General features: G+C 37.1%; 1 protein-coding gene across 3 annotated transcripts in view; it reads right to left on the reverse strand.

Moving 5' to 3' along the window:
- Positions 1-9959, reverse strand: part of ARHGAP24 (Rho GTPase activating protein 24) — a 720487-nt gene extending 710528 nt beyond the window's left edge. The window contains exon 1 of one of the 3 annotated variants that reach the window (XM_070614418.1): positions 9902-9959. The gene's annotated coding sequence lies outside the window, so the exon portion shown is untranslated. The remainder of the gene's footprint in view (positions 1-9901) is intronic. The other 2 variants (XM_070614421.1, XM_070614419.1) reach the window with 2 other exon arrangements.
- Between the last annotated feature and the right edge of the window lie 17027 nt (positions 9960-26986).

The raw sequence follows: 26986 nt of genomic DNA on the forward strand, positions 1-26986 counted from the left end.
CAAACTCACTCACTCCAAGTCCCAGCACAGAGGCAGCAGTTTGAAAAGCACCTGTGTCACATGTGAAGGAGATTCATTGACAATTTTAAGGCATGTGCCAGAAGAGTAGGGATCTGTTGGAACTTTCTCCTAGGATGAAATTGCTAGTGGGTGCCATTTTTTCACTGTCCTTCTTCCTAGCTGGCCATCCCTGGCAGGCACCATTTCTGACATTCTCCATCTACCTTGCTATCACTGCTCACCCTGGTGTTTCCCTGAAGACCTGCCCCACTCAGGCCAGCATCACCCAAAGTGGCTCCCACCCTGGGGGCCAGACCTGCACACCAGCACACTCACAGCAGTTGTGGCCAGGACTTGCAGACAGCCACCCCAGGGGCCAGCCTCACACACAAGCATGTCAACAGCAGTTGCAGCTGGATCTCACAGACAGCTTGCCTGAGGGCCAGCCTCACCTACCATGTAACCTCAAGAGTCACAGCCCAAACACAACAGGAGAATGCATGTAGCCTACACAGGGATCACCCCTGGAGCACCTGGCTTTGGAGACTAGGGGAATTGTGCTACAGATCCCCACAGGACATCTTCTACATAAGGCCACTTCTTCAAAACCAGGAGTTATAGCTGATTTACCTAATACACAGAAACAAACATAAAGAGTTAGGGAAAATGAGCAAATAGAGCAATACCTTCCAAAAGGATAAGATAAAACCTCAAAAAAAAAAAAAAAGAACTAAACAAAACAGAGACAAGCAATCTACCAAGTGAAGAGTTCAAATTAGTGGTCATAAAGATGCTCACTGAACTCAGGAGAAGAATGGATGAACACAGTGAGAATTTACAAAGAGATAGAAAATATAAAAAGTAAACAATTGAGCTGAAGAACAAAATAACTGAAATGGAAAATACACTGGAGGGAATCAATAGCAGATTAGATGATGCAGAAGAACAGATCAACAATCTGGAGATAGGGTAGTAAAAATCATACAACTGCAACAGTAAAAATAATTTTTAAAAATGAGGATAGTTTAGGAGACCTCTGGGATAACATAAAGAGTACTAACATTTGCATTATAGGGGTCCCAGAAGGAGGAGAGAGAGAATGAGAGAGAAAATCTATTTGAAGAAATAATGGCTAAATATGTCCCCAACCTGCCAAAGAAAACAGACATCCAAGTCCATGAGGCACAGAGAGTCACAAATAAGATGAACCCAGAGAGACCCACACCAAGATACATTACAATTAAAGTGTCAAAAGTAAGGGATAAAGAGAGAATCTTAAAAGCAGCAAGAAAAAAACAACTGGTTATATACAAAGGAATACTCGTAAGACTATTAGCTAGTTTTTCAGCAGAAACTTTACAAGCCAGAAGGGAGTGGCAGGATAAATGCAAAGTGCTGAAAGAAAAAACTTACAATCAAGAATACTCTACTCAGCAAGGTTATCATTTCAGAATTGAAAGAAAGATAAAGAGTTTCCCAGACAAGTAAAAACTAAAGGAGTTCATTGCTACTGAACTGACTTTACAAGAAATGTTAAAGGAACTTCTTTAAACAAAAACAAAAAGGCCATAACTAGAAATAAGAAAGAAAAACAATCTCACTAGTAAAGACAAACATATGTTAAGTTGGTGAATCATCACCTTATAGCTCATATGAAGGTTAAAAGATAAAAGTAGTAAAATCATGTATATCTAAAATAATTAGTTAAGGGATACACAAAATAAAAAGATGTAAAATATGATGTCAAAAACATAAATCATGGGGGAGGGGAGTAAAAATGTAGGGCTTTTAGAATATGCGGGAATTTAAGTGACCACCAATTTTAAATAGACTACTATATACATTGGTTATTATATATGAACCTCATGGTAGCCACAAAAAAAAATACCTACAATATATGCACAAAAAAATAAAGAGAATGCGGGGGCTGCCCCACAGCTGCGCAACCAAGTTTGCGCACTCCACTCCGGCAGCCCAGGGTTTTGCTGGTTTGGATCCTGGGTGCAGACATGGCACTGATCATCAGGCCATGCTGAGGCAGCACCTCACATAGCACAACCAGAGGCACTCACAACTAGAATACACAACTATGTACTGGAGGCCTTTGGATGGAAGAATAAAAAAAATGAAAGAAAAATAAGATTGACAACAGATGTTAGCACAGTTGCCAATATATAAAAAATAAATAAATAAATGAAGAGGACATAACACTAAAGAAAGTCATCAACTCATAAGGGAAGAGAGCAAGAGAAGAACAAAGGAAAAAGGAAGAACTACAAAAACAACCAGAAAACAATCAACAAAATGGCAATAAGTACATACCTTTCAATAATTACTTTAAGTGTAAATGGACTAAATGCTCCAATCATTTGGAGCTGAATGAATATAAAAACAAGATCCATATATATATGCAAGAGATTCACTTCAGAGCTAAAGATACACATAGAGTGAAAGTGAAGAGATGGAAAAAGATATTCCATGCAAATTGAAATGAAAAGAAAGCTAGGGCAGCAGCACTTGTATCAGACAAAATAGACTTTAAAACCAAGACTGTAACAAGAGACAAAGAGGGGCATTACATAATAATAAAGAGATCAATCCAACAAGTGGACATAACACTTGTAAATATCTATCTACCCAACACAGGAATACCTTAATACAAAAGCAAATATCAGCAGACATAAAGGGAGAAATTGAAAGTAACACAATACTACTAGGGGACTTTAACACCCCACTTACATCAATGGATAGATCGTCCAGACAGAAAATCAATGAAGAAACATTGACCTTAAATGACACATTAGACCAGATGGACTTAATAGATATATAAAGAACATTTCATTCAAAAACAGCAGAATATATATTCTTTTCAAGTACACATAGAACATTCTCCAGGACAGATCACATATTAGGCCACAAAACAAATCTCAATAAATTTAAGAAGATTGAATCATACGAAGCATATTTTCTGACCACAACAATATGAAACTAGAATTCAATTACAAGAAGAAAACTAGAAAGAACATGAACATGTGGAACCTAAACAACACAACTAAACAACCAATGGGACAATGAAAAAATCAAAGAGGAAATAAAAAAAACCTTGAGACAAATGAAAATGGAAACACAATGTTCCAAAATCTATGGGATGTAACAAAAGCAGTTCTAAGTGGGGAGTTTACAGCAATATAGGCCTACCTCTGGAAACAAGAAAAATCTCATATAAAAAATCTAACCTTACACCTAAAGGAACTAGAAAAAGAAGAACAAATAAAGCCCAAAGGTAGCAGAAGAAGGGAAATAATAAAGATCAGAGTGGAAATAAATGAAATACATACTACAGAAACCATAGAAAAGATCAATGAAACTAAGAGCCGATTCTTTGAAAAGATAAACAAAATGGATAAACCTTTAGCCAGACTCTTCAAGACAAAAAGAGAGAGAGGACCCAAATAAATAAAATCAGAAATGAAAAACAAGATATTACAACTGAAATATAAAGAATCATAAGAGATTACTATGAACAATTATACACCAAGGAATTGGACAACCTGGAAGAAATGGATAAATTCCTAGAAACATACAATCTCCCAAGACTGAATCGGGAAGACATAAGAGAATGAAGCATTGAACTAATCAAAATGGCAAAATAACAAGTTGTTAATTATTCCTCTGGATAAAATCTTTATGTACACTAAATTTATATAGAAGTAGAAGAACATAATATTGTTTTATCATTTCAGTTTTTAAGAAGTTATGACTGACGAAATAATTCCCTGACATTATAAAAAAGAAAATAAAAGGGGAATAAATTCTTCTTAGGTTCCAAAATACATATATCTCTTTTCCTTCATATCTAGCGTTAATGTTACTAACATTTTTTTACAGTCAAGTTTTCATCTTTGTCAGGGTCTCATACCCTGGTGGCTTGCATTTCACATGAATCTAAGCCAACACCAGCTTCTGGTACTGTTCATTAAGAAAACCAAATCATCTTCTGGTCCCACTTGGCCATTCATTAAGTTAGTGACCAAGGACTAAGGCTTAGAGAAATCATTTACCACTTCAAGGCCTCTGTTTCTCTAAGACAGAGTGGAACTAGGTTTTAAAGTTCCTACCAAAATTCTTATGATAGGAACTGTAGACTTAAAATTGCAATCCATTTGCACAGAATTTAACAGCTAAAATTTTACCTTCATATGGTATTTTACAAGTTTGTCAAGTGCTTTCACAACTGTTACCTCATTTAACTTACTGTAATTACACCTCCCTGTATCAATGCACACTGTGAATCATTTTCCTCTTCATTCAATTATTTTTTCCATTCGTGTTATTTGAAATCTTTCCAACCTACTTTTGGAAAACGAGACTTAACCAAGCATTTCCAGAAATGCATTACATTGAGTGTTTGAAGAGATCAGTTACAGCTAACATATGTAAAGCACCTGGGGAAACCTGCAGCGGAATTGAAATTGATGAAGCATCAGTTGAGCCATTCAACCATTGAGCTTCTCAATTACTTAGAATATATAAGTCTTTTGTGTTTACTTGTTTGGTTTGGATTTTTCATTCTGTAGAGTGGAACTGATTTCAAGAACAGGCTATCAACACAGGTCACAGGGGGGAAATACAATCAAGTTCTGTTAGCACAGAACTTCTCCAGCCCTCTACTTTCCAGGAGGAGAGATTTGAAGTAAAAACCTCTAGCTTCTTGCTCACAAAAATGAGTGAGTTTACTGGTTGGTGAGTTTCAGACAAGAACTGGACATGAGTAGCCCAGTTCTTTCTGCCTGCCCCTTCCTTGTGATCCGGCTAACTACAGAGGGTAGGCATTCAGTTCTGTTATCTTAAATCCCATGTTTTAGGGAGCAGACTCTGCCTCTGCCCAAAGTCTGGATGTTCAATTCAAGAGAGTGTTAGGACACGGTGCCTTGAGCCAGGAACACTGAGAAATAGACATGGAGTGCAATTCGGAGAGTGAAAATAACAATGAATTTTGAGGCAGTGGGTGAGGTCAGGCTATGTCTGTTATTGACTTTGGTGGTTTGCAGGGGCTTATAGTGCACCGTGCAACTGGTTTTCACAGTTGTGTGGTGTGCTTATAAACAAGTCAGCCTAAGTAGCAGCTTTAGATCTTGGACTTTAAAGGAAAGGGTCACTATAGGATTTTGCGTTTGGTGGGGAACTGCAGCTTATGGAGGCTTGTCCAGAGGTGTGTCGCTATTTTTGCACAGTGAGAAGCTGTTTTTACACAGGAAGGACTTCCTAGGCCTTAAATAAAGTCACATGGGCCACCGAGACCTTCAGAAGCTGGCTGCTACAGCATGACCTTGAACTATCTATTGTATGTGGACAATAAGTTAAACAATTTTTGTAGATTTTACTATGTTTCTTAACAACGTGTATAGGAATTGCGTTTAAGTGCACAAATGTCTAAGTTCTACAAATGCTTTCAGAGCACATATGCATGAGGTCCTAGCTTTAAATTTTTTGTCCCAGATAACTTTTTCTTGAAGAACATAAAGAGATACCTGTTCTCACTAAAACCTCCATGAGGCTATAAGCTTCAAGAAATATAAATGTCAATGTGAGGCATTCAGAAATCTGCTGAAGATGTTTCTCCAGCTAGAGTAAGGATAAAGAGGAAAAAGAAATTTTCTGAAGGAGAAAGAGATCTTAGGGTTACAATTTCATTGCAAGAGCAGTGGAATCAGCCACCATGGCACAGGAGAGAGTGTGGGACATGTCACTAGACAGAATCCACGCTAAATCACCATCAGGATGCCCCCAGTAAAGACCCAAAGGCATGTCAAATAAAAATGTAGAAACCTTTGCAAATTCCTCAGTTTTCCCATTTGTCTCAAATGTTCTTTTCAAGGGAAAGACACCGTGTTCATAGTTGAATTTTCTCTCAAGTCCTGGTAATTCTCTAGGGCCAAAGGTAATATATTATAGATGACTTCTCCCAATTGAATTCAACTTCCAAAGTCATAAATTCTGAAAAATAGATGGAGTAGCATCCTGATCAGAATAAAATCAAGACTGTCTACCCTGTTCTCAGATCTCATTGAGTCTCTTCTAGAATCCTTAACACCACTAAATAGTGAGTTTGAAGAACACTTTTCCCTGGAAAAACCGCTCTAGGGTCTAAGGATTAATTTTTTTTCCCCCTAAGTTTGGTAGGAGTGGGGCCCATGCTGTAATAATCTTGTGAACTCTTTTTTTAAAAATTAGGTGCATTGGAAACTTGGCGATGAATTAATACTATTTCTGAAGGTGTGAAGGAACTATACCCCTTCCATGAGAAATAACCCAGGATGCAGCTGCTGAAGGAAATTCACCCTCTCTGGCCATCAGGAACTCTCTACTGAGGTGGAGCAGAATAAGAAATTGGCAAAGATGATTTTTTTTTCACTAATTTCCTTGAAATCACAAAGGTAAAGTAATTGATTCTGGGTTTTAATTCATTTGAACTGTAAAATCAAGGGAATTTAAATTTGTACTTTAATTTTGTTGAGGAATTTAATAGTGGGCAGAGATTTATGTTTAAATACAGGACATCTAGTTTTTTGGCATGTTATTATTGGAACAGCTCCTTGTGGTCATTTGATATCATTGCAAAACCTTTAATAAGCTTGGACAATGTAGCTAGATAATAATTTGGGTTGGGAATTGGGAGAGAATTTTTAGCTTTAGTGCAGACGGACCCTTTTGGAACCTTCTAGGGGAAAAAGGTGTCCTTCTCACCAGTGTCCTGGCAGATCCACAAAACGTCAGAGATTAGTGGTAGGACAACAGCCTCATGATGGTGGGACAAGGTTATCTTGATAGACTGCAGATTCTCTCTCCACTCCCCCCCACCCCCCACCCCCGCCCAGGCCAATTGCAACAATCCTGCTTCCACGGATTTGACAATTAAGCTCCATAAAGTGAGAAAACAAACTCCTGGAGAATATTTTAAGGGGTGGAGGGTGAGGTCATTCTTTCCTCCCCTCAGATTTCTGTGATGGGGTTTTTCCAAGGTTTCTCACCCCAGAAAGTTAGAATCAGTCAGCTGATCCACCAGTTTGGGAGAAGAACTAAGTAGGCTTAGATCAGCTCCTTTCCCCACATCCCCAAGGAGGCCAGTGCCCTAAGAGAATATACGCACTCTACCCTACCTGCAGGTGGGGCAGAGACAGGCTTCCAGCCAGGGCCTTCCCAGCTGCCTGACTCTAGCTTAGCCTGGAGTTTGGTATTAAGATGCCATTACTGTCACTTCCCCAAGTCACATTCTCCAATATCAGTTTCATCAATCATAAAGGATAAAGGTGGTATTTTGATCTCCATCCATCTTATCCCACATATATGGGCAAGGCTGACATATACATACATACGTACGTATGTTATCAACTCAGGCAGGGAAACCAAGGCTGTCACTTGTTGGGCTCATTAAGCTTATAAAGGCAAAAGGAGGGGACTCTCTCACAATATTCAGTCCAGTGGGGTGATAAAGGGAAGCCTAGATCCAGGATTTGAGAGCCATGGCACTCTACCAAAGGAAGCTACTGAAAAACTTTGCTCCCCTCAAGTTTCGAAATGTGAAAATCTGAGCAAACAATAAAAATCCCAAGTACGTATTTCCAACCTCACATCCACTCAAGTTTTAGGTCTGTAAAGGGTATCCCATGGAATTATTTGAGCATCTAATCTTAACAGGCCAAGAACACAATGTGCCTTAAAGCAGGGATTGGGTCATAGAAAAGTTATGAAAGAAACAAAAGCAAAAGCACAGCTGGAGGGTGTCAGCAGTGACACTGCACACTGCAGGAGAAGATAAACTGTCTGTTTCTACTTCCCTCATCACCACACCTTTAGCATCTGCCGTCGTGCTCTAACTTTCAGAACGGTCATGTGCAAGACAGCAATGTATAGAATGAGAAGTTGGAACACTGAAGAAAATTGAGGAATGGGGAAACAAGTAGGGTATTTTCCTAATAGTGTTCAATTAATCTAGTAAAGCCCATTTTGGTGACCACATTGTCACAGACCATGGCAATAGTTCTATTGGTCTTTATAGTTTTAGAGAATTTTTTAGATGTCACTCCCAAGAATTCTCTGCTACAAACCAAATGGACACTACTCTTTCTTACCCCCCCAAAACAAACAAACAAACAAAAACAAAACAAAAAAAAATCAACCAAAGCTTCGTCACACCCATGATTTATTTAAGGTAAAGCATTAGCGACAACTAGAAGTGGCAGATCAGAACGAGAGGGCGTAAAACCCCCACCTTCCTTCAGTATTCAATATTCTTCTACATTCTTCAATATACAACAGTATTTTTTGTAATCCCTGCTTTCATAAAGCTGGAAAATTAATATAGAGGTATTTTTCTCAGTAAAAACTCAGCCCAGATCTGACAATTCCCTTTCTGATCATCTTGAGAAGGAGAAATTAGAGTTTCCTTACTCCTCTAACACGGATAAGTGCTATTCTTATCCTGAAGTGAACTTAAGTAAAAAGAAAGACATGATCTACATTAATGAAAAAGGTAGATGAAAAATATTTTTTATATTTTAGTGCCATCCCAATGTTGCCAGTCTCGAATTCTCTGTTCAGGATTTGAAGGATGAAATTGAAAACATCTCAACAGTGAATCATAACGGAGCCTCCTGACTCCTGGCCCCTCCTACTACCAATAACTGCATCACTCATAAAAATCGTTCCAAAAGATAAACAGAAAAACAAGCTAAAAAAAGCTAGATTAAACTACAAGTTAAAGTAGGGTAAGAGGGAGCTCTCCGACTGACATGACTTCTTAAAGTTGTCATCAAGTGTACGTGAGCGTGTGGAGAGCACACACACACACACACACACAAATACACACACACCATAAGCCAGTCCTCTGACTGTATTCTCTTCAATCGCCACGTCCAGCTCAGACTGGTGACCAGTTGCCTTGGCTGTGGAGAAGCTCAGAAGACATAAGGAGCTGGTCTCTTCCAGACAATTTCGTTTGAAACTTTTGAGTTGTTCCTTTCACTACTGCAAGTCAAATCAAACACCCTTTCCCTCACTCTTGTATTTCAGAAGTAAGATGTAGTAGGAAAATAATCCCTCAGGAAGCCAGCTCTGCGATCAGGGATCAGAAACCAATACACTGAGAACCTCTAGTTTTTGTGTAGTTCACTTCTATTGGAGAATTACACTTCTAGATCTCCCCGTTTGTTTCTTCCTCTCACCCAAGTACTCACAGTCTTCTTCCATCTCTATCATTACCTCACGGTTGGCTGAAAAGACAATAGTTAATCTGCAGAAATCTTTTACTAACCCGATGCTGACTGGGTCTCATCCTTAGATAACTGGCTCCGTAAAGATGCACTTGCCACAGAATATGAACTATAGACTGAAGGCTGTTAATCATAATTGAGGCTGACACTTCATACAACCTCTCACCGACAGAGCGCTCACTTTAAACCCAGAGTAACAAAAATGAAGGTCGCATACTTCGTTTATCTGCACCTCACCCACCTGAATCTTTTTGTGACCTTTGGATCACTGAAATATTATTTTTCAGAGGGCAAAAATCATACAAGAAGATCTTTGTTTTCACTGATCCCTATAATAAAATCTACCAAAGATAGAAGAAAATCATTAAACCAAACTTAAAGCAACAGATATCCAGTCAAAACACAACACACATAATAAAGCCAGCTTATCTCTCATAAGAAAGTCACATAGCCTCACAATTTTGTTTGGTAAGAAATATTAACAGCTTTCCCATAACAGAATTGGTATACACCTCTACTGAAAGAAAAGGCTAGGATTCTATTTGAATCAACTTTTGTGGCTTACCTAAACTATTGCTATTTACTTCTGACATAAACAATAAATGAATAAATTGTATCTGGATACTCACAGCAGAGAGCTCAGGTCTGGCCCCTAACATCAGACGTCGCCGCTGCCGACTGAATGCTACTGTTGGGAGGTGTTTTTATTTTCCTAACAAAGTAGCACCCTCTAGTGGCTGTTAAAAATTATTAAGAAGTACATACCAAGCATGTGACATAATTTGTTTACTATCCAATTACGCAATGTCAAAACACTCAGGTGAGAACAAAAGCTTGCTCTGGGCTTTATAGGAAGCATATTGCAACCTCACTGTATGCCTTCTCTAAGGAGGGTGGCTTTTAAAGGAAAAGATGGTTAAACAGCACTCCTATTTCACATCTATGGTGTGCCTCTAGAAAAATATACTAGTCCCTGGTATTAGTTTATAATTATTCTATTATTATTTTTGCCGTTATTACTAGTATCATCATCACTATTACTATTAATAGAAAATTTACCGTTTACTGAACAATGGCTTTATACCAGAAAATGTATTCATTGTTTTACGTGTTTTATCTCATTTAAAACTCACTACGAATATATAACCTAGGCTTTATCCTCATCCTGTTTTGTGGATGAGATCATTGAGGTCCATATATGTAATGTAAGTTGCCCAAGGTCAGCTACCTAAGAAGAGGTAAACAAACACTGGGATTCAAACCCATCTTTACATGTTTGCAAAGACGCTTACAATCCTGATTTCAACCAGTAGAAAATATCTGTAGCTGTCACACGTTTCAGCCTCATGAAAGTCACAATCCAAAAGAATTATTCAACACCAGTGAAAATAAAATGGAAAATTTGAGTAAATTCTTTTAAGTTTATGTTAGAAATACAACAATTTTCCATTGTAAATAAAAGTCAAATACGAATTCTTGAATGGCAAAGCTATAGTCTCTAGGAAGTCAACTTAGTCCTTCATATTTTACCATATGCCTTACAGAAGGGCACAACATTTGCTAGGTGAGGATATTGTATAAAGTCAAGAGAGGTATATTTCTTCAGTTAGGCATTCAACAAACATTTATTGAATGCCTCTAGCATTACCTCTTGTTCTGATAGTCACACAGCCAAGATGTTTGCCCTAAGCAGGTTGCTTTGTGAATATCAAGAATTATCAGGCAAGAAAGACCCCCTGAACTAAGAATTTTTTTATGGCTGCAAGATTTATATATTCCATCTTAAATGTCATGTGTCTGATCCCCGGTAGATAAAACTCTTTCTGACATTTGTATAAGGCTTGAAGGAACCTCGAGGAGCAAACAGAAAAGAGTGAGTATTAAGCATCTGCTCGGTTCTTGTTAGTAGTCCATGCTCTTCACATATATCACTGTGGCAGAGACTGCTAACTGTTCATCAAACCTATTTCCTTTTCTTCTTAAGCACATAGTTGACTACATTTCAGGCTATGTTGTACTTGGGTGTGACCATGCCACCGGATTCCAGCCATTGGAATGTGAGCAGAAGTAATGTGTACCACTTCCACGCCTAGCCCACAAAGACCTCCCTCTTGAGATCATCCATATTCCTTTGCCCTTCTGGATTGACTAGACTGGAGAAGGTTCCCAGGCAACCTTGGACACATGTATTACAGGTAGAGACACAAGATGGAAGGAAGGAGCCTAGGTCCCTGAATCATCTCTTGGAGAAAAATATGTGATAATCAGGAGTACCCATCTTGTAGTTTAGGTGAGCAAAAGACAAACTATATATTTTGAGTGATTGTGCAGTTTTTCATTTTATTCTTGAGCTAAGCATTACATTATACAGTTATTTAATCTTCACAATAAATTTAGTAAGTTTATGTGGGCTCATCTCTATTTTAAAGATGAAAAAACTGAGGTTCAGATAGTTTAATAACTAGCCCAAGTATTTACAACTAATAAAATTCAAACCTGGATCAAACTCATGTCTCTCTAACTCTAAAAGATATGCTCTTTCCTCTATGTTACATGAACAGTCCATCTTCCTGCCTCTTAACAATAATGAAACCATTGTGTTCCTTTATATTAGTCAGCTTGGTTATGCTGTAGTAACAAATGACCCCGAAAATTTGAGTTTTTATGATACTAATGTCATTTATGTTTGTGCCAGCCTCAGATCCTGCTCAATGCTTTCTTCATCTTAGGACCCAGGCTGAAGGAGCACTTTTATTTTGATCTCATAGCAGAGGGAAAAGAGTAGAAATACATGACGGCTCTTAAATGTTACTTCCACTCACATTCCATTCGCCTAAGCAAATCAATTGACCAAATCTGATATCAGTGGGGTCAGGAAGCACAAGCCTTAAACAGAAAAAGGGGGAAAAAATTGAGAAAAAAATATATACTTGACCACACCCTTACTCATGGAAACTAAAAGTTAAAAGAAATGTTATGAGAAAGGTATGACAAAATTAAGAGAAAATAAATTATAGCCAAATTATGAAAAAGAACAAGAGAACCAAAATATCAATGAGATGACATACTCTCCTTGATCACCACCCAAAAAAATGTAATGAAGCTAAGAATTCAATTAAGAGATATGATCTGAGTCCAATTTGCACACTGGAACAGAAATTAGATTTCTGAACCATCTCAACGGGTATCTTAAACACACACACTCTCTTAGATATTTTAAGCTATAGGTTGTAGAATAACTCATCAATACAGAAAATATATTACCGAGTGAACAGAACAAGTAAACTAAAGATATGTTTGTCAATTAAGAAATAGGGGTGAGGAAAAAAGAGAGAGTGGTGAGGGTAGGGATAATGATTGACAAAAACCTACACAACATTGTTTATAAAATCATAGACAAGGAAGTCATGGTCTAGTTCTGGCTGATGACGTTCCCTATTCATTTCTTGATGTCATAGTCCTACCTATATTTTTAAAGAAAACTACTTTTTAAAAGTATGATCAATCTGTCCCAAGTTATTAGTGTCTTTATTAAAGCAGACATATTGATCCAAATTTTTCATCTTAAATATTTGCAGGTAATAATGCCCAGTCAAACATACCTCTGTTGCCTTATAAAATAAATTGTTCTGAGTGTCTCTATGTTCTCTGAAATCATCTTATATATTCTAGTCTCAGTGACTATTTGATAAATGGATGAGTAAATAAATGAAATGGAAATTCTCTGATTCCCAGCATGATTTTACTGACATATTTAATGCTTAGGAAGTTCTACAGTAAGACTCAGTATTACATTATTCTCTGGAACCCAGTAAAGAAAACCAAAATAACACGTGTACAATGAAAACAACAGTGAGCCAGAACTAAACATCGGCTTCTAATAAGTGAGAAGAAATAAAAAATAAATCAGCAATAAAATAAAGTAGTCAAATTCAGCAATCATTTGCAGAACACCTATGAATTAAGTACAATTATTTTTTAATGTTGGCATTCACCATTAGACTGAAGCTCTATGAGAGCAAGACCCATATCTGTTTTATTTGTCAGGTGCTTAGAACTTAACACAAAATTTACCACAAAAAGAGCTCAGTAAGTACTCATCAGTTTGAAAGAAGGTAAGAACGGCTCTGTGACTGATGAGTTCACAAAAATTATCCTTGTTAATCTTCAGAATAATCTTGGGTTATTGATCTCAGTTATACTAATGAGGGAACTGAGGCTGGAGAGACAAGATGAGTTGCCCAAGTTCTCGTAACTAATAAGAAGCAGAATCAAAGTGAAAAAAATTAGTAGGTAAATACATCGTTTATTCTACCAGGCATAAGTGCTTGCTAACTCAGTGACAGCAGTCTTACTGGGTTGGTTAAATCGGAGGGCAAGAGAAAAGACACAAAATAGGAAATTTATTTACATAAAATGGAGCCAGATCTTCAGTGGGTTTTTCCATAAAAATAGAAACTGACAGGAAATAGAATGATCAGCAAGTGTGACTACAAATACATTTATCAGAACTAAGAATGTATGTATGAATGAAGGCAGGAGGCAGAGGTCCTGATAATGCCAGAAATGATGAGAATAAGAGAATTAAATTTCTTTGTAGAAATACGAACTTTACAATTAGAAATATTTCTTTAGCCTACAGAAAAACCTCATGTGACAGAAATGTCACACACACAAACTAAACGCAGCACACCATGTAATGGCAAGATGAGGAGCCTTAGTCTTCTTGTGTCTCCATCTCCGATTTTCCCACTGCTTATGTCACTTCTCTGGTTGGTGTGTACCGTCTTGTGATATATAAGTCAGGAAGAGAGCTTAATAATTGCCTCAAAATGATAACAAGGTAAATAAAATGTAAAAATCATACAGTTGCCTTGCCTTTGCTGTGGAAACTGTTTTCCAGGTTATAAAAATAATCCATAAAAGAATATTCTACTTTATGGATAAATTCTAGCTAACACATGCAGATGAAGTGATAGAATTAGAATACAACCCTTTTGCAACCCTAATGAAGTAATGAATGTGGGCAATAATCATCAATGGCTGCTAAAAACCATTAGATGAAGGGCTGTTGGTAAAGTTGTAATGGTTGGATCATCTGACAACATCTGAACCCAGCGATCAATCTTATACAAGAAGAGATAACCAGACATTGTGAGCCTTTCAATGTGGTTCAATCAGAAATACATAGTACGTACCACTAATGAAGTGTTCTTGCCACAAAAGTAAATGTGAATCTGATCTAGACTTAAATACTCTTTCACAGAAAATCCAGGAGATGAGAGAAACATGGTAAATAACACCTCCTGGAATGCAATCAGCTAAAATCAGGATGTAGGAAATCCTAAAAATGAGTGACTTGGTTTTTTTTCAACAAGTAAATGGCAAGGGGAAAAAAATAAACAAGAAGGAATAATTGTTATTAGTCTTAATGTGTTCTTTAAGCAATGTAGAGCTTGTTTGGGACCTGATTCAAATAACACCAGCTGTAAACAGACATTTATGAGATAATCTGGGAAATTTAGATACTGAATGGATGTTTAGTGATATTAACAAATAATTGTTAGTTTGGGGGTTGGGATGATGTTAAAAATAGTCCTTATTTCAGTTGGCCTGGTGGCATAGCAGGTAAGTTCACACGCTCTGCTTCTGTGGCTCAGGGTTCACAGCCCAGGTCCCCGGCAGGGACCTATGTACCGCTTATCAAGCCATGCTGTGGCAGTGTCCCACACATAAAGTAGAGGAAGATGGGCATGGATGTTAGCTCAGGGCCAATCTTCCTCAAAAAAAAAAAAAAACAGTCCTTACAGTTTTTACACTACATACTGAATTTTAACAGACAAAATAATATATTATCTGAGGTTTGCTTCAGCATGATTCATGAGGAGGGCGATATAAAAGATTGCAGTTGAAATAAAATTGGCCATATGTTGGTAATGGTTGAAACTGGGTGATCAGCTCTTTATACTATTCTCTCTTCTGTTTCTATTTCAAACTTTCCATAGTGAATGATAAAGAGAGAGATCACCTGACAGAGTTTTTAGAGAACCCAATATGTCGGTAACATGAAAGGAGCTTTCAAAGTGTTGTGAGGAGCGAGGTGTAGCATTGCAGTAACTGGCTAAGTCCTTATCCCTGGAAATCCAGACTCAGGCTTATGTACAATACAGGCAGAAGAGCAAGAGAGATTTCTTTCTGGAGCAGTGGTTTACAACACTATTAAAGTTGCCCTTGTCTCTGATACATCGGGTAATTCTGGGCTCATGAGAACCTTCTTGGCTTTCATTATGAAGTCTCACTTTGATTTCCACCATTTATATACCTCTATCTTTTGGCTGTCATACTGGTCTCCCTTTTGGCAAGAATATTTGACTATCTATATCACAGGATCTGTGCCTCAGGATGAAGGTCACATTGCCATATCTGAATGGTTGTTGCCTTGACCTCCCTAACCTGCCTGAACGTGGCTCACCTCTGTGACCCTGCAAATTTAACCTGCCTACCTAGAGCCAGGACAGCTTCCATTTTTTTTCTTACTATTGCTTTTTGCCTAATTCTGCAATATTACCTCCTAATCTGTATTCTAAATGATTTCTAGTGGTCAACTTATATCTCAGGTGTATTAATTATTCATCCTCTCACCTAAATGACCTAAATTTTGAAATATCAAGCAGAAGCAATGACAGCTTCTACTTTTTGGAACAGTGAGCAAATAAAAAGGCAAGACTTTATGATCACCTTTTTCAGTTGTCTCACAGCTGAAAAGTTACCACTTGTGCTGGGGTTGGGGGTGGAGAGGCAACTGCTGCCCCTACCGCAAACCCATGACCTGCTGTCACCCATAACCCTGCACAACAGGATGAAACTAAACACCGTCCGTCCATAGCAACCTCCCTGGTGCCATCCAGATTTGCGGAAGCTCCAGGAAACATTTGTCGGGATTGGTTATAACGATTCACTGCAAACCTGGCAGCGTTTCACCACTGCCCAGCCTCACCCAATTCTTCTGCACAGTTTCCAGTAACTTCAAGGGGATCAATATTAAGAAAAAGATACCCCCAATAATTTGGCCTATGTTTTTCCAAGAATGTTTATTTTAGTGAGACTGGCAATGGACTTTCATTTAAAAGCCTCTTTTTCTTTAGGGAAAGGCAACAGTGCACCTGTTCACATTCTTTGTCTGCAGTAGAGAGCATCGGGGAGAAATGGTCAGCCCATTTGGCAGCTACAGATAGGCAGGGCTTCCTTCTGTGTAAGCCTCAGAACAGAAATACTTTTTTTATTTGGCAAATGCTTTAATGCTGTATGTAGCTGCAAACAGCTTTTGGGAGACTAGTAATCCAGATATCAGGGGCTAGATAATATGGTATGCTGCACCATTAAAAAGGAAATCATCAGAAATTGGTTGTTTTGAATTGAGTATTATGAAAATCTTGAGGACGCCTGACAGATTCAAGACTTCTTAGGCTGACAGTCAAACAGGAGATGAAGCTGAGAGGTCACAAAGAAAAAAGCTGAAATGTACTCCTTTGGTCATACATCAAGTGGTGTTTTTTCTGGCGACAAACATTTACAAAACAGGGTTGATGAGTTATTTCGGGAGAAATATTGTGTGAGAATCTATATATTATAATTTATAAATGTATGTTACATTTAAGTTTCTCAAGTTCGAAGACACACTAATATGGAGCCAGACCATTACTAAATAGTAAAAATGTAATCAGAAACCTAAATGCATTTCTACTTGCTCTCAGTAAATACCTTTCAAAAGGCATTAAACCATATAAGGAACTGCCTTTAAAAATTAACTAATTCCAAAGACCCACTTGGAAACTGGGATTTGCTATAAAATCTTAGAATCTACAATTTGCCTGATTCTGGATAAAAAATATCTCAGGGAAACTTGGCCAAAAAGCTAGAAAGTAACATGAGATGAGTTCTATACTGTCAGAGAAGAGCCATGGTCTCTGGGTATGGTTCAACTGTAAATTAGCAGGAAACTACACCAGCCAATTAGCATTTCTGACCCTCAGCTTCATTATATATAAGATGGGGCATTTGTACTTTCTGCTTCCAAAATGACTTGCATGAATTTATAAATTAAAAACATTGTAAAATTTGAGAATTCTAGCTTTCAAAAAATTCAGATTTGAAGGTTGACCATCTAAAAAGATAAATGAGATTAGCTGATACGAGATTTCTGAAAGAAACTAACTGCTAAATTTGGACACTATTTGATTTTAAGTTTCCAGGAAAGAATAATTTTTTAAAAAGAAAAATGAATTCATCAGCAAAGGCAACCTTATCCCTGGAAAAAACTTAAGTAGGAATTAATTCATCTCCTGACTAATAATAAAGAATCTGGCTAACATTGCAAAAATTTGTTATTTAATCAATTATGGCTCTGTAAATGGCATGGAAATGTCACTCAAATGCTGGTTTCTATTATAAACTCTCTCAATAAAGAGAGAGAAAAACATAAAAGATACTAGGATGAGATACTATGGCCTAGAAATGCTGTTCCCTGATGACTTCACCAAAGAACGGAAAGAGGTATTTCTCAAATATCAGACATCTTAAGAGAACTTTATGCAAAGCAGCTTTGTAGTCAGAATACAATTATTTTGTCTAATTCCATGTGTATTGCATCTAGGCTGCGATGATAGGCGAGGTTCAAAACACATGTTTAGATATCAGAGATAAGGAGGTAAACTACTCATTTTGTAGTGAAAAACCCCAGCCCAGATAGGAGACTACCCTGCTCTGTATGTGCAGAGGTAGAGACCTCCCCAAGTTGAGCTAATTAAACAAGGACTCGAAAACTTTCTAAGCCCGGACATGCTAATTGTATAGAGCAAAGAGGACTTGTGTGTGCACCACTTTACAGGGATCTTTTGATATTAAGGCTGTAACCCTTGAGCTGTGATTGTTGTTATTGCTCTTTCAAACTATCACCTGTGTTTTGACTTCATTTATGATGTTTTTCATCATATTAATTGATAGCTATTTTTACGTGAGGAATTACGTCTGCCTTTTCCTTTATGCTCTTAGGTTTCCCGTCTTGTTTTCTGCCATGTTTCCTGTTGTCAACCTACAAAAACAGAAACCACTTTAAGAGGCAAAGTATTCATTTGGAATCAAAGAATTGCAATTTGGGGAGCACAGATTCAGATGAAAACCTAAATAGTGTCCTGCTGGGAAGTCAAACTCAGGAGCTTTTAAAGGCAAAGAAGGGAGATTTGTGTTACAAAGAATTTTAATTGGAGTTGGAAGCAGAAGTTAATCTTGGCTAACCATCACCAACTGTTGATTCTATCTTCAGAAAGTCCACAACCATTGGCCTTTATGACCAGGATATCCATTCTCCTGCTGACTTCTCAAAGAACTGCCTGTAAAACAATTGCAATTTTGGCTCAGTCCAGAGGTTTGGCCCAGTCAAAAGCTGAAGACAGAAAGGCAGTTTCTCTGGCAAGGCAGCTCTGACTCCATTCAAAAATGTCTCCACTAAAGTCAATTTTCACACTGTTTTCTTTAATCTTTTCTCTTTTCTTTAAATTTCCAACCATAAGGAATTCATTCTAATATATGATGTGAGGAAGGGATCTAACTCTTTTCCTCTAGACAGACTGCCAATTAAAATAGCACCTTTATTAAACAAGCTTGGATTGAGATTTTACTTTAAATGTAAAAAAGGGCATACACTACTGGAAATTTTTTTATTTTTATGTACATAGGGTTAAGTTGTTCCCTAGGAGAATCACTGGCCAAGAGATCTAGGTGCTTCTTGAGACTTTAGAATCTTACACAAAATTGTCACAAGCTTAGCTGCTGCTGATGATCTTTATGCTTATTGTAATCTAAGATCCTTAAAGATGAAAATCATACTTTATTCATTTTATACCCCACCACAATTCATGGATTACTTTGCATATATAAAGTATTCAACCATACTTATTGAAATTAACGCTATGGTAGTAGAGCATGTATCCAATTTATCCTAGAGAATTGAGCATATTTTGAAAAGAAAAGAGATTCAGACATAACTGCACATGTCATCATTGAAAATTCATTTCACATGATGTGATAACATGTCTACCAACTGAAATTAACAGCAAAATTCCCACAGGTATAGTGTCATTACACTATTTGAAGAAAGGAAGCCACAACATAATTGAACATGATAGCAAATTTGGAGATAGCAAATTGCTGCAAATACTGGTGATTATATGCTCAACAGGCAGTCTCCTCCTTCCTTGATAGCAAATCAGACTTTTGTTTGGGGCTTCACTCTCTCATGTTCATTAGTGGTACATACTATGTATTTCTGATTGAACTACGTGATGTCTCATGATGTCTGTTTATTTTTTCTCATGATAAGATTGATCACTGGATTCAGATGTTGTCCACTGATCCAACTATTACAACTTTACCAACAGCCCTTCATCTAATGGTTTTAGCAGCCCAACGGGTGAACTGTGACTGTTGTCAGCCAATCATGATGTCTCATTCCTCTTGATAGTGATGATACAGTCATGGACAGGTGACCCAATTCTGGCTGATAAGACCTACAGGCAAATCTGCTGGAGGACTTCTTGGAAAAGTTTTCTCTGATAATAAAATAGAATTCAAAAGAAGATACGACTCTCTTCTTTTTCTCTAGTTGTTGCTGATCTGTCTTGCAACCATAAGTTGCTAAAAGATTAAAAAGACCTGGGTCCTTAGGAAGATTGTTAAGCCACTAAATCAACCAATCTTAGAATTTATCCTAATTCCAGATTTATCATTATCTGGGGAATTAAGTACCTTGTTGTTTAAGTGGGATACTTGTAGTTGGATTTTCCTTACTTACAGTTGAAAGCATTATAACTGTATACAAGCTCAGACTTTGGATCAAATCCTAGCTTCATCTGCTACTTTTTATATGGAAATTGAAATGAATTTCTTCAATCTGATTTTATTCTATGCAACTTAAACTAATCCCAGCTGAGTTCATTAATCAATGAAAGATAATGATAGGCAAAAAAGGGGTACACAGATACAATAAACATTGTATTTTTATTTAGAAATAGAATTGTACAATTTTTCACCAATCTGTAAAATGAAGACCAAAGAGCTTTCTTTGATTACGGAATCACTGATTGGAGTTCCACAGCAATATTGTGGGTGACTACATAATTTATCATCCAAACTGGGACTTTTGAGAGTGAAAGGTCACTAAAGAATTAAAATTATATCATTTTTTGAAATATTTACTTATTGACTGACAAATGGCTTTATTTAAAAACTATTCTCAAAATTAAAATTCTTGCTAAAAAAATAATGCACATACCTGAACATTAAAACAAATGTTTAAAAATCTTGATATTAATTATCCGAAAAGTTAAAAATAAAATAGCAGAATAATTAAGTAATCTTGATATACATTTACATACTTTAATCAGTTTCTTAGCCATGTCTGTCTAATCCTGGGTCACTGGTATTTTTCTATCTGATGTAGTCATTCAACAATGCTTTTACTGGTCTGTCTGTTTTGTTGGTTTTTTTCACCCCACAAAATTGCCTTTAATCATCTTCAAAGTTGCATTTTACAGTCAAAATATTTTAAAACGTTGACACCTTTGATGAACTTTTCTGTGCAGGCATTACATTTTTTAAGTCAGAAAATATTCTCACTCCCTACAGACAGTAAATTTTGACTCAGAAATTTTTAAATATTTCAACCCAATATTTTCAGAGTACTGCTTTTTTGCCTACATTGTGTACCTTTCTTCAGTAAATATTTTTACAAGATAAAATTCAACCAAAAAGTTATCTCTGGGAGTGCTGTCAGCATCACGGCGGAGTGAGCTCTACCTATAAGCTCTCCCCTCAAAGATACAATGAAAAGGACATTCATATTCCAACAGAGGACGTCCACACAACATGAAAGACGTCTGAGAGACCCACACAGCCATATGTCAGAAGGTGGAGGTGCTGGAGCCCTGCCCCCTGAGGAATTGGAACAAGGTAAGAGAATGCTTCTCTTCCCCTCTAAAGGATAGTGACCCAGGGATTGCACATGGTAGGAAGGAAAGCAGGGAGGGAGCGGTGATCTCCATGGGAGCACAATAGATCTCTGAGATCCCTCACAGCCCAGGGTAAAGCTCCTCACAGAGGAGACTAGCTATCATGGGGGTGTCTTCACCAGGCCAACACCCCAGGAGAGCAGATAGCAAGGGCAGAGTGAGAAGCCTCAGAGATCATACAGGAGGAGAAAACACTCCTCCCCACTGTCCAGCACCCCAGCGTCCCAGACCACCACCTTGGAGCTGTCCCTGCAGGTCCCAGTGGGCTCAGAATATGGAACTCTTAAACCCTACCCAGTGGCAAAAGGTGGAAGTGGCAATCAAGTACTACCACAATGCATAAGCACAAATTCATGCTGTCTAGCAGTATGAAAAAATATATTAAATCTATAGACCAGAAGGAAAATAACAAGTACCCAGAAATCAATTCTGAAGATACAGAAATCTATTACCTAAATGACAGAGAATTCAAAATAGCTATAATTTTAAAACTCAACAAATTAAAAGACAATGCAAATAGACAATTCAATGAGTTCAAGATCTACTTCACAAAAGAGATTAAAACTATAAAGCAGAACCAATCAGAAACATTGGAGATGAAAAACACAGTGGATGAGATAAAGCACAATATAGATTCCCTGAATGGTAGAGTTGATAACATTAAGGAACAAATCAGCATGATTGAGGACAGAAATATAGAAATGCTTCCCATGGAGGAGGAGAGAGAATTAAGATTAAAATTAAGTGAAGAAAGTCTCCAAGAATTATCTGACTCAATTAGGAAATGTAACATAAAGATTATAGATATCCCAGAAGGATAAGAGAAGGAGAATGGAGCAGAAAGCTTGTTCAAAGAAATAATAGTGGAGAACTTGCCAAACCTGGGGAAGGAGTTGGAAATACACATGAAAGAAGCAATCAGACCTCCTAACTATGTCAATGTAAAGAGACCTACTTCAAGACATATAGTAGTAAAGCTTGCAAAAGTCAATGGTAAAGAAAAAATACTAAGGGTAGAAAGGGAGAGGAAAATAACTTACAAAGGAACCCCTATCAGGCTTTCAGCAGATTTCTCAGCAGAAAGCTTATAGGCTAGGAGAGTGTGGAATGATATATTAAAATCTTTGAAAGACAGAAATGTTCAGCCAAGAATACTGTATCCAGAGAAAATATCCTTCAGATATGATGGAAAAATGAAAACATTCCCAGATAAACAAAAGCTAAGAGAGTTCATTGCCACAAGACCACTACTAAAAGAAACCCTCAAGAAGGCCCTCATACCTGAAAGAAAAAAAAAGAGAGGAAAAGGGTTACAAAGCCTTGAGTAAGGAAATAAATATGTAGACAAAATCAGAAAATTGGAGCTATCCAGCAGAACAGGTTAGCAAATACTCAGGTAAAACATTAGAGATAAAGGGAAGGAAAACACCAAAAATAAAGATAATCTTGTCATTTTAATAACAAACTCACAACACAAGATGGAATAAGATGTGACAAAAGCAACTTAGAAGGGGAAGAGGAAAGGGACTGAATTAGCTTAGTCTAAGGAAATAAGAGGTCATCAGAAAATGGACTATCTCATCTACGGCATGTGTCATACAAGCCTCATGATAACCACTAAACAAAAAAGTGAATCAGAGTCATAATAATAAATAAGGAAAAAACTAAGAAATCCAGCATAAAAAACTACCTAACCAAATTGGTAGTCCGAAATACACAGGATGAGAAACAAAGAAAATACAGGAGAACTGGAAAATGAACAGTAAAATGGCAGCATTAAGCCCTCATATATCAATAATCACTCTAAATGTAAATGTATTGAATTCTGCAATAAAAAGACACAGAGTCACGAGATGGATTAAAGAACAAAACCCAACAATATGCTGCCTCCAGGAAACACATCTCAGCTCCAACAACAAACAGAGGCTCAGAGTGAAGGGATGGAAGATGATATTCCAAGCTAATGGCAAACAAAAGAAAGCAGGTGTTGCAATACTTATATGAGACAAAGTAGACTTCAAGATAAGACAGGTAAAGAGAGACAAAGAGGGACAGTATATAACGATCAAAGGGACATTCCACCGAGAAGGCACAACACTTACAAATACCTATGCACCCAACACAGGAGCACCAAAGTACATAAAGCAACTATTAACAAACCTAAAAGGAGATCTTAACAACAACGCGATAATAGTAGGGGACCTCCATACTTCACTCATATCAATGAATAGATCATCCAGACAGAAAGTCAACAAGGATGAAAGTCAACTGTGGAATTAAATGAAAAGCTAGACCAGATGGACTTAATAGATATGTATAGAACACTCCATTCGAAAATAGCAGAATACACATTCTTCTCATATGCACATGGAACATTCTCAAGGATAGAACATATGTTAGGAAACAAGGCAAGCCTCAATAAACTTAAGAAGATTGAAATAACAACAAGCATCTTTTCCAACCACAATGCTATGAAACTAGAAATTAACTGCAAGAGAAAAGCTGAGAAAGGGAGAAAGATGTGGAGACTAAACAACACACTACTGAACTACCAATGATCACTGAAGAAATTAAAGGAGAAATCAAAAAATATCTGGAGACAAGTGAAAATGAAAACATCCCATACCATCTCATATGGGATGCAGCAAAAGTGGCACTAAGAGGGAAGTTCATCACAATACAGGCTCACATTAATAAACAAGAAAAATCCCACATAAGCAATCTCAAACTACACCTAACTGAATTAGAAAAAGAAGAACAAAGAAAGCCCAAAGTCAGCAGAAGGAGAGAAATAATAAAAATCAGAGCAGAAATAAATGCAGTTGAAATGAAAAAGACAGTACAAAGGATCAATGAAACAAAGAGCTGTTTCTTTGAGAAAATAAACAAAATTGACAAATCCCTAGCCAGACTTATGAACAAAGAAAGAGAGAAAGCTCAGGTAAATAAAATTAGGAATGAAAGGAGAGAAATTACAATGGATACCACAGAAATACAAATGATTGTAAGAGAATACTATGAAAAGCTATACGCCAACAAATTGGACAATCTACAAGAAATGGATAAATTATTATACTCTTACAACCTCCCAAAGGTAAATCAAGAAGAAATAGATAATCTGAACAGAGCAATCACAAGTAAAGAGATTGAAGTAATCAAAAGCATCCCAAAAAATAAAAGTCCAGGACCAAATGGCTTCCCTGGTGAATTCTACCAAGCATTCAAAGAGGATTTAATACCTATCATTCACAAGCTATTCCAAAAGAATTAAGGAAGATGGAACACTTCCTAACACATTCTACAAGGCAAACATCACCCTGATACCAAAGCCTGACAAGGACAATGCAAAAAGGGAAACCTACAGGCCAATATCACTGATGAACATAGATCCAAAAATCCTCAACAAAATATTGGCAACCCAAATACAGCAATACATCAAAAAGATCATACACCATGATCAATTGGTATTTATACCAGGGACACAGGGATGGTTCAACATCTGCAAATCAGTCAATGTGATACACCACATTAACAAAATGAGGAATGAAAACCACATGATCATGTCAATAGATGCAGAGGAAGCATTTGACAAGATCCAACAGCCATTTAGGATACAAACTCTCAAAAAATGGGTATAGAAAGAAAGTACCTCAACACAATAAAGGCCATGTATGACAAACCACAGCCAACATCACACTCAACAGGGAAAAACTGAGAGCTATCCCTCTGTGACCAGGAACAAGACAAGGATGCCCACTATCACCATGCTTACTCAACAGTCCTGGAGGTTTTAGCCAGAGCAGTTAGGCAAAAAAAGGGAATAAAAGGAATTCAAATAGGAAATGAGGAAGTGAAATTCTCACTGTTTGCAGACCACATGATCTTAGATATAGAAAACCCTAAAGAATTCATTGGAAAACTATTAGAAATAATCAACCACTACAGTAAAATTGTAGAGTACAAAATCAACATACAAAAATCAGTTGCATTTCTGTACTCTAATAATGAACTTACAGAAAGAGAACTCAAGAATACCATCCCATTTACAATTGCAACAAAAGGAATAAAATATCTAGGAATAAATTTAAACAAGGAGGTGAAAGACCTATACAATGAAAATCATAAGACATTAATTGAAAGAAATTAATGATGATATAAAGAAATGGAATGATATTCCACACACATGGATAGGAAAAATAAACATGGTTAAAATGTCCATACTACCCAAAGCAATCTACAGATTCAATGCAGTCCCAATCAGAATCCCAATGACATTCTTCACAGAAACAGAACAAAGAACCCTGAAATTCATATGGGACAACAAAAGACTCCAAATAGAGAAAGCAGTCTTGAGAAAGAAGAACGAAGCTGGAAACATCACAATTCCTGACTTCAAAATGTACTACAAAGCTGTAGTAATCAAAATAGTGTGGTACTTGTACAAAAACAGGCACACAGATCAATGGAACAGAACTGAAAGCCCAGAAATAAAACTACACATCTACGAACAGCTAATCTTCGACAAAGGTGCTAAGAACATACAATGGAGAAAAGATAGTCTCTTCAATAAATAGTGTTGGGAAAACTGGACAGTCACATGAAAAAGAATGAAAGTAGACCAGTACCTTATGTCATACGCAAAAATAAACTCAAAATGGATCAAATACTTGAAAGTAAGACCTGAAACCATAAAACTTCTGGAAAAAAAATAGGTAGTACACTCTTTGACATTGATCTTAAAAAGATCTTTTCAAATACTGTGTCTTCTCGAACAAGGGAAATAAAAGAAAAAATAAACAAGTGGGACTTCATTGGACTAAAGAGCTTCTGCAAGGCAAATGAAACCAGGATCAAACCAAAAAGACAATCCACCATTTAGGAGAAAACATTTGCAAATCATATTCCAACAAGGGGTTAATCTCCATAATATGTGAAGAACTCACACAACTGAACAACAAAAAAAACAAACAACCCGATCAAAAAACAGGCAGAAGATATGAACAGACATTTCTCCAAAGATTTACAGATGGCCAATAGGCACATGAAAAGATGTTCAACATCACTAATCATCAGGGAAATGCACATCAAAACTACACTAAGATACCACCTTACACCCATTAAAATGGCTATAATCACTAACACAAAAATAATAAATGCTGGAAAGGATGTGGAGAAAAGGGATCCCTCATACACTGCTGGTGGGAATGCAAATAAGCGCAGCCATTATGGGAAAAAGTGTGGAGATTTTTCAAAAACCTAAAAATAGAAATATCACGTGACCCAGCTATCTCACTACTGGGTATCGATCTGAAGAAGATGAAATCAACAATCCAAAGTGACTTATGCACCCCTACGTTCATTGCAGCGTTATTCACAATAGCCAAGACATGGAAGCAACCCAAGTGCCCATCAACTAATGACTGGATAAAGAAGATGTGGTATATATGTACAATGGAATACTACTCAGTCATAAAAACAGATAAACTTGTCCCATTTGCAACAACGTGGATGGACCCTGAGGGTACTATGTTAAGCGAAATAAACCAGACAGAGAAAGACAAACACCATATGATTTCACTCATATGTGGAAGATAAACAAACACAAGGACAAAGAAAACAGTTCAGTGGTTACCAGGGGAAGGGGATTGG

Source organism: Equus przewalskii, chromosome 3 (assembly GCF_037783145.1).
Source record: "Equus przewalskii isolate Varuska chromosome 3, EquPr2, whole genome shotgun sequence".
NCBI lineage: Eukaryota > Metazoa > Chordata > Mammalia > Perissodactyla > Equidae > Equus > Equus przewalskii.